The sequence below is a fragment of the Microcebus murinus genome, chromosome 13 (genome assembly GCF_040939455.1).
Source record: "Microcebus murinus isolate Inina chromosome 13, M.murinus_Inina_mat1.0, whole genome shotgun sequence".
Lineage (NCBI taxonomy): Eukaryota > Metazoa > Chordata > Mammalia > Primates > Cheirogaleidae > Microcebus > Microcebus murinus.
Window position 1 is genome coordinate 17,592,045 of NC_134116.1, and position 9,703 is coordinate 17,601,747.

Sequence of the window (9,703 nt, forward strand, 5' to 3'; positions counted from 1 at the left end):
GCTCCCCAGCTGCTGTTCTGACTAAGTCTCTCCTTGGGGCCTTTTCTTGTGAAATTTTCGCCAGCTGTCCTCATGGCCTGAACCCCACCTCTGGCATTTCCCTCGAATTCTTGCTTAATGATGGGTATGTCGTCTTGTCCCCACAGCCCAAAGCCAGGGTGGGTTTTTCTCTGGGATCGTCAGCCGGCGCCCGGCAGGTGCCTTGAACATGAGCGGTGCTTAAGTCCCAGTTACGACTGAAAGAGAGGGAGAAGACACGACTCAGTTAAACCGCAACTCTCTCTTGAAGGAAGAAAGAAAACGGTTGGCCGTAGCTATTCAGAGGCTGCCCCACGCTCTCCGCGTGCCGTGCGGACGGGGGAGGCGTCCACGTCTTCTTTTTCTTGAAGAGCATTCGCGAGGTCTTGGGCTGCTCCGGGTTTCGGTGATGTTGGGAGCCACGTGGGTGACGGCGGTGACTCCTTTCCCCCGCTGGGCCTCAGCTTCCTCATCTGCAACACGGGAGGGCTGGACAGGCGCCTTGGGCCACTTCCTCTCTGCGGTGACTCCGGGAGACCAGGGGCAGACGAGAGGCTCGGATCCTCACGCCCAGCTGTCGTCAGCATGGAGGCACCGCGGGGTGCTGGTGACTTGGGGGTCTCCCGACTTCCTCCTTGTAGGCCGTGGGTGTGTCTTAGACCTCATCATATCATGTCCCTCCTGCTGGGCTAGCACAGGTCACGAAGCAGACGTTGATGGACCTGGCAGGAGGGTGGCTCCGGATGAGGTGGGCAGACAGGCCGGTAGGAGGGGTGGAAGGCGGGTGTGGGGCAGCAGCCATCCCTGCTCCTGCTTTCCGTGCTCAGTCCCCAGGCACCTCCCAGACCGCGCCCTGCGCCGGCCCTGGGAGACGGAGATGAGTGAGACCCTGTCACTTCCCCAAATGGCTCCTACGCTGACAGACCCTGGTCACGTACAGTGCACACTACCACAGAGAAGTGTAAGGAATCTAAATTAGGTGGGGGGGGGGGGGCGGCCAGGAAGACTGCCTGGAGGAGGGCTGAGTCCAGAGTAAGGGGGAGGTAAGCAGAGCTGATCGGGCTTCACAGGAAGATGCATTCCAGGCAGAGAGAGCGGCAAGCGCCGGGTCATGGAATTAGGGTCTCGTCCTAAAGAAGACTTAGGGCTATTGAAGGATTTTAGGTAGCAAATAACACGAGCAGATGTGCATTGAGCAGACTCAGTTTGCAATGCTTGGTGCAATGTAGAATGAAAGCTTGGTGGGAGAGTCAAGATTGGGGACACTGGGAAGCCAGAAGCCAGGGCTATCCCTCTGGACTAAGGCCACAGGCACAGACTGCAGCAGGGAGATGGATGGGAACACAAAACCGAGGTGACGAAGGGGCAGGGGGAATGAAGCACTGAGGGGGAAGAGGGAGGTGGGGATAGGACAGGTTAGTCCAGGAGGTGCAGAGGGCTCTGGGAGAGGGAGGGAGGATGCCACAGCCGGGGTTGAACGTGCTGATCTGATCCCAGCATGTCCAGCGAGACCCGTGTCCTGGGCTGGAGAGAGACACCATTGGTAGTGTGGCCACTGGCTGGTGTTCCAGTGTCTGCCCAGCACGTGGCAGGATTCCACCTCTTGCAGTTGGGTGTGGCCACGTGGCTTGTGTTGGTCAATGAAATATGAGAGAAAGTGTCGTGGACACTTCTGGAGGGCAGATAAAGATCTAGTTCACCACTGTCTCTCTCCATCTGCTTCGGTCGCTGGAAATGTTTGGCAAATTGTCTCATCCTCATGCTTGATCTCTGGGGAGCCTCCCTGACTGCCCAGGCCCTGGAAGAGTCTCCTCCTGTGTGTCCCTGAGCACCCCAAAGTCACTGTCTGTGCTGCGTGCCTGTCTCTCCACAGAGGTCTCACCTGCCTGCTCACCACAAGGAAGGGCTTGTCGCTGGCTGGTTCTGAAAGCTCAGCACAGCACAGACACTTGGAGAGTGTTCAATGGGTGAGCGAATAAGGATGCTAGTCATGTGCTCAGAAGTCCTATCAATGATTAAATGGGGAAAAAAGAGAAACAAATACATCAGTGCCCACATCCCATCCCCTTCCCCCTCATCATTAAAAAAGAAAGAAAGAAAACACAAAAGCTAGGAAAACCTTTCCTAGCCTTGCAGGACAGCGGCTCTGCCCTGACCCCACCATGTCCCCGTGCTGCTCTGCTCCCGCGCGGGGCCAGAGAAGCTCACGGAACACAGACGAGCAAGCCACACAGATGAGATAGAGCTGCCGTCTCTGCTTTTCTGGGGCTGGCAGAGATCCGGTCAGAAATCAGTGCCTTGTGAAGCTGCTGCAGGTGCAACAGCCTGGGGTGGGCCGGGCTCAGACATTGCCAGCTGCGTACACCGTCAGCACAAGTGGGGGCTCCACCTGGCCCCAGGACCAGCGGCACAGAGCCTTCGTGCCTTTCAGATCTGGGAGAGAGACTATTTCTTGGCCACCTGCCTACCTGTAGCCCCAGCTGCTACCTCGTTGTAATTGAACCCATCAGAAGAACCTGGATCTTTGATGGTCTTGGTGGTCTTGGATGAATCACTTAACTTCTCTGAGCCTCATTTTACTCATCTATAAAATGGGGACATTAATGCCTCCTTGTGGAGGAAGTGAGTGCAAGTAAGTATAGGTAGGAGTGTGTGACACAGAGCAGGTCCTCAGTTACGGCGGCATTATTGTTACTGTCATTGCTACCGGTTTCTTGGGCCTGAGTGACGAGGGAACCTTTGGGCGCTGCTGACACTTTTTCAGGGCCAAGGGGAAGATGGCAGAAGGACCGAGACGATGGAGGCTTCTGAAGCCACCAGGAGAGGAGTCAGCACTGTCAGTGGGTCAGGAAGTCACACGCTGGCCAAATCCCAGTGTTTGGGGAACAGTATTTGCCTTGTCACCGTGAGGCCAGTCCTGTGGGGAGGGGCACTGGGGGCCGCCGATGCCCGGGGAGCCCTGAAGTGCAGGAGAGTTTCAGGCAGCCAAGCCTCCCGTTCTGTCTGATGGATAAGCTGGGAGCCTTTGGGAAACATCTTGTGCCTCAGTTTCCCCATTTGTAAGACAAAAATTTTAAACTAGGTCAATGATCCTTCACATTCTCTTGTGCCACAGACACCTCAGCTGAAACCTGTGGACCCCCTCCCAGAGTAATGGCTTTTAAATGCACAAAGTAAAACACAAAAGACAACCAGAAAACCTCTCCTATTGCGGTTATTAAAATGTCAAAAAGCAGATTTTTGCCATAACATTCTATTTGCTTCTTTATCCACTGCTGACATGTCTAATAACTATAATTTCTAACAACTATATGTCACTGACTAGATGTCACATGTCTAATGACCATAATTTCAAAGTGGCGACCAGCGTGAGTAACACGCGCACCTGTGTCACCTGCGATGGGCTGTGAAGAGGTTTGTGGTTTCCAACAGCGTCAAAGTCACGGGGACTCTCCGCACCACTGTGGCCGGCTGCCCTCGCCCTTCCGTAATTGAGATGTCGCGTTTTGGTTGGAGCCCAGTGGAAAGAAAGGTGGCATTGTTTTCCCATCCCCCCCACCCCCACGGTCTGGCGACTCTCTCCGATCCCTTCCACCCCTGCAGCCCACCCCATCTACACGAACCTGCTGCAGTTCCTACCCCTGCAGAACTCACCACCCGGGTGAAACAAACCGTCTCTGCACAGAACAAGTAGAGAATAACCCAAGACAACAGGCGACGGGCACAGGATGAGGGACACAACGGAGTGGCCGGGGGAGCTCTGAGCTTGGGGCAGGGGCTTGCTCTGCCGACGTTGGCTCAGCCCGTGGGGGCTGCGGCCTCATCTAAGTGACACAGTTACTGACGGCGACTTGTTGTGGGTCAGGGCAGATGTCCAGCCATCTCGTGGGTAGGGATCCACCTGTGCACACGCCAGTCGCTTGCACGCACGGGGACTTGGGGACTCGGAGTGCATGGCCGGCTCAGCGAGTACGTATTGAATGACTCAGGGATGAGCATGGTGTGGGAGGAGCCTCTATAATTACTTGCCCTTTGGAGGCCTTCTAGATCTCCCCTGTTAACAGGAGAATCCTAAATGTCTCAAGGACATGCAGGACATTTCTTCTGGGGCTTGTGGTCTGCGGGTAACCAGGCTCTCCTGGGAATGGCGTCAGCTCTTCCTTCTGGGGGCGGCAGGAGGGGAAGTTCATGGTAAAGTTCATGGTAAGACAGGGCTTTTTATCTAAGTTATCTCCAACAGACCTGGAGTTTTGGGGGCCCAATTTACATACAGGAAAAATTGAGTCCCGTAGCCCGTGTCAGCGGGAGCCCAGGTGGGCGAGGGTGGTGACCACATTCCGGCTGGGGAAGCCCGATGACCGTGGGACGACATGCCAGAGACACAGGGCACTGTGGGCGGGTGTTTCCACCGGGCTGGACAGCGGGTGCTGACTGAAGTGGGGCTCAGAGAAAGTCTCAGGAAAAACAGGCACATTTGCCCTTCCAATGACGGCCACTTAGCGATGGATGGCATGGTCTTAGCCAAAGGACGTGTCTGATGCCTCATTTACCAGCAGGCGGGTGCGGTAGGGACAACCATTCTCTGGGGAGTGAAGGAGGAAAAGAGCAGTGGCCAGGGGTGGCCTCAGCCCCCGGCCCGTCTCTGCTGGGGGCCAGCCGGGTTTAACCTCGGGAGCGGGCACGGAGCAGGAGCGCCGCCTGTCTGGGCTGCAACGCGCCTCTCAGGCTCCGTTAAGTCACCTTGTGCAGATTACACAACCCGGGAGACTCAGGGCCAGGGCAAGTCTCCCCTCCACCTCCGTGCAGGGAGCTGAGCACGTCTAGGTCCCCAGGTGGCACTTCATGCTTCGCCCAGCTCAGCGCACCCAGCTGGAGAAAGAATGGTGGCCACTTTTGAATGTCCTACTCCGGTGGGGGCTTGGCTGTCACATCCCTGGTCTGAGTCCCGGCCTGTGGGGGGCCCAGAAATGGAGCTGGCAGGAAACTGGCCTCCTGGAGTGGCTCTCCCGCTCCTCCCCTCAGTGGGGGCCGTGGGGGCTGCCACATATGGGCAGCCTGTGTCGGGGAGATCACCTCGGCTGATACCCCGGGGTGTGTTTGTTTTGAGCAGGTGGTAAAGGGAGGAAGAGCGTTAGTGCTGTGAACGATCCAGCTTCTGCAGGGGACAGCTGATGCTCAGCGCTGGGGCGCTGGAAGGCAGCTGGCTGCTCACAGGCCTCTTCCCTGGGGGAGCCTCTCGGGGCCTGGGGACAGCTCAGGTTGCAGCTGCCCTTGCCCTGCTGCTCTGCTCCTGCTGTGGGGTGGGGAGAGCCCCCAGGCTCCTCCAGGACCCCAGCCATTCCTGCCTGGGCAGAAGGACCAAAGCCAAGAGTCATCCTCCAGTCCCTGGGAGGACCGGGCTGGCATCGCGGGGTCATCTCCGGGGGAGCAAATTCCAGAAGCAAAGGGGTGGGCCATAGCAGCTGGGAGGGTGGGTGGCCCAGGTGCAAGGTGTGAGAGCTCAAGGGCCCAAGGGCTGGACCCTCTCCCAGCAGCTCCTGTCTGGGTCCTTGTGGCTGTCCAACCCACGCTGACCTCCCTAGACACACAGCCGCTGTGACAGCACCTGCCACTCCCTTCAGGTATGGATGTGACTTTTTTGTGGCTTCCGGCAGGGCACGATGTCCTAAGCATTTGCTTTGTGCCAACGACCAAGGAAGAGGCCTTGGGGGCCATCGTTTGCTGAGGACACAGAGGTGTGACCGGCATGTGCGTCACTGTGCTGCCAGTCCCAAGCGCTCAGCAAGTGCCAAGGGGGAGGGGCTCACAGTTGCTGCAGAGGCCGGGGCCCTTAGCTGGGCCCCGAGGGTGCAGTGTGCGGCAGTGCAGGGCTGCCAGGCGCCATGGGCCGAGGAGGCCAGCGACGTGCAGAGCGAGCCCCAAGCTCGGCGTTCCCGAGGCCCCGGTAGAGCTGAGGCTGGGAGGTGATTCGTTCTGGAATTCAGGAAGGGGGACTATTGTCAAGGGCTGGGGGTGCTTTAGGTGCCAATCCCATCCCTTTGCCGGTGAGTCCTGAACAAATTGAGAAACAGACAAGCAACTTTCTAACAGGTGCCTGATAGTGGCTCTGTGACCGGCCAAGTTGGTTCTAGAAGGTGCGTTGACCTGGGCTGGAACCCTACTGAGCTAACCTTGTCCCTTGAGGCCGTTCTCCTCGCTCTGCTCAGCCCTGAAGCCCCTTCCCCACAGTCCCCAGCCTTGCTCGGCCACCACGTTGTTCAGGGGAGGAAGGGAAGAGAAGAGCCTCTGTCTGGGTTCGGAGCTGGTGCAACTCTCTTCCTCGGAAGAGCTTCCCCCAAAGGGCGGTCACTTTCACGGGCTCCAAGTTCACATCTGCACATCTGTCTGTGTGTGTGTGTGTGTGTGTGTGAGAGAGAGAGAGAGAGAGAGAGAGAGAGAGAGAGAGAGAGAGAGAGAGAGAGAAATTGAGAGAGAGAGAGATTGAAGTGTGGGGCCGGCCCAGATGGAGGATCGAGCCGGCCCGTGCCCACCTTCCTTCACCCGCCCCTTCCATCTGCAGGCTGGGCCAGTGGTGGGAGCAGCCACTTCTGTCAGCAAGGCCCTAAGACATCAAAGCATTAGGACATGGCAACTAGGCTTGTTGTGGTGGCTCACACCTGTAATCCCAGCACTTTTGAGAGGCCAAGGTGGAAGGATCATTTGAGGCCAGGAGTTCGAGACCAGCCTGAGCAACACAGTGAGATCCTGCCTCTCCAAAAAAATTTGAAAAATAACCAGGCATGGTGGCACTCCCAGCTACTCAGGAGACTGAGGTGGTAGGATTGCTTGAGCCCAGGAGTTCAAGGCTGCAGTAAGCTATGATTGAGCCACTGCACTCCAGCTTGGGTGACAGAGTGTGACCCTGTCTCTAACAACAACAACAACAACAACAAAATACAGAAAATAAAAGACATGGTTAATACATGAGGCTTCTGTCTTGCTGGCCAGGACGCTTTCCTTTGGTGCCTCACGCTGCCACGTAAGAAGCCTAAATACTCAGAGGCAGCCACTCGGGGAGGAAGCCGTGAGCACGTGCTCCAGTCACCAGCCCCAGCCGAGGTTCCAGCTGGCCGTTGGAATCAAGCACCACACGTGTGGGTGAAATCCACACTTCCAGATGATTCCAACCTCCAGCCCCTGCTCTGGGGTAACCCCGGCTGTCAGTTCCTCCCTGCTGAGGCCCCTGCTGAGGCAAAGCCATTCCCACTTGCCCTCTTCCATATCCGGACCCACGGAATCCACACACATAATCAAATAAGTTTTAAGTTGCTACATTTTGGGGTAATTTGTTACACAGCAATAGTAATGGAAATAGTATGTTCTACTTCAACAAAAAGCTCGCTTTTTAAAAGAGGGATGGTTTTCCTGTGCATGTTGCCTCAGCAACGTTATTAATTATTACCATTGCAGAATGTAACCCCAAAACACTTTTGTGTTTTGTCTCCCCTCGGGCCTGTGTGAGATGGCGTCTGGCTCAGCTGGCCCAAGCAGCCCCCCACAACACCAGCTCCCGCCCCCCACACCTCCTGAGGCCCTCCTGGTCTGCAACGCCCTGGGGAACAGCCTCGCCCTTTGCCTCACCTGTCAAAGGGGCAGGGAGATGCACTAAACGGATGTCTACCTGGTCCACCTGGCTGCGTCCCACCTGCTGTTCACCTTGGCCTTGCCTGCAAGCATCGTCTACTATGCGCTGGACTCCAGCTGGCCTTTCGGGGAGGGCGTCTGCCGGCTGACGGCGCTCAGGTTCATGGTCTGCGCCCACCGGGGCCCCCAGCCCCGCAGCGCTGGCCAAGCATGGCTGGTCTGCGCCCCGTCTGGCCCCTGGCGCTGCTGCAGACGGCGCCCTTGCTCTGGGCCCCCAAGGCCATGGCCACGGCGGGCAGGGTGACCTGCATAGAGCACATCAGCGTCCAGCACATCCGTGCGCTGCCCCTTGTGGGCCTGTGCCATGAGCTTCTGTGGCCTGTGGGGACCATACTGTTTTGCTACGTGCAGGTCAGCCTGAAGCTGTGCCGGCCGGCCCGGGAAAACCCTCTGACGGGCGGGAAAGGTCGTCACTGGAAGGCCTGCCTGCTGGCGGTGCTGGTGGCCGTGTGGCCCCTACCAGCTCAGCCTCATCAGCGCATGGCGAGAGAGAGATGCTCCGCCGGCCGTCCTGCCCGAGCAGAGGGCTTTCGAGCTGTCCCTTAAGGTTGAGCTGTCCCTCATGAACATGAACTGTGGTACTGACCCCGTCATTTACTTCCTCGAGTCCACGTGTTACAGGAAATGGCTCCTCAGCATTTTAAAACCCAGAGTCGCCTCTTCCTCCTCCTCCCAGGAAGAGCTTCCTCGGAAACGCCAAGTATCAACCAGGCCAGGATCTGTGTCCGCGGTGGAGAATGCGGTCTAGTGTGTCACCTGCCTCGCGACTGTATCAGGGAGGGGCCGGCGTGGGGCGCCTGAAGCTTGCACAGTCGGGGATGCGGGCTCTCCAAGGACAAGCGTACAGACTGGGGAACACACAGCTAGTCACAGGGGCTCGGGAGGGCCGGGGGAGCCAGGGCTTTGTTGGCGTCGTTACCAAGCACCTCTGATGTTTCATGACAAATTGCAGCGGTGCTCCTCGGCCTCGGAAGGGGCATGTGGTGTTTTTTTTCTAGGAAAAGAATATTTTCCGGTGACTGCAGACAAGCCTGAAAGAATTGGCTGAACACTAGACCAACAATTTAGAGTGTTTCAAATTTGGGGAGGCGAAATGTTGTCTCTCTCTCTCTCTGCCCAAATAACTTGTGAATTCTTAGAGTTAACATTGGCTAAAATGCCAGGGTTTCTCTGAAAAGGTCAGACACGTGGGGAGTGCGCACACAGAACTAGTGCCCTGATACCCCTGGAGAGGCCATGACAGTGGCGGGAAGGGCCGTCGTGTGGCCCCTGGAGTAGCTGGGACTACAGGCTCTAGCCACCACATCTGGCTAATGTTTTCTATTTTTAGTAGAGACGTGGTCTCGCTCTTGCTCAGGCTGATCTCGAACTCCTGACCTTGAGTAATCCTCCCACCTCGGCCTCCCAGAGTGCTGGAACTTCTTGAGACTGAAGCAATTTATGGAGCATTTTCACTTGGTGATTTTGTGTTTTGTGAAATAACATGTGTGCCTCCCCCATGAAAGAGCAGGAGGGCACCCTGGCCGGTGCCGATATCTTTCTCAGCCACTTGCCCCAACCCTCCAGCGGGGCGTCCTTTTCTCTGGACATCCCTCACTCTTCCCTCTGACTTCCCTGTCCACTGTCCACAGTGACCTCCTTCTGGTCCTGGTCCCAGTCCTGATGGTCTGCTTCTTGCATCTCGAAATTTCTGGCTGCATTTAGGACACTTGATTCTCTGCAGGGTAAAATTCCACAGTACATGTTTGGTCTTTGTCCCTGGCCATGGCATAGAGCTCCTAAACCCTTGGGAATCTCTGTGCGACAGGGGGAGAGGAGCAGCTATTGGTATTCATCATAAGCCCTTCCAGCCACACCTGAGTTTATGCCAACGAGGTGACTCTTGCCAGGACCTTGGAGGAGGACCCAGCCCTGTGATGAGAGGGTTAGGACTTTTGGCCCGGCTCCCTGACTTCTGGGGAGGGGTGATGGGCTGAGGACAGAGTTCGGTCACTGGTGGCCA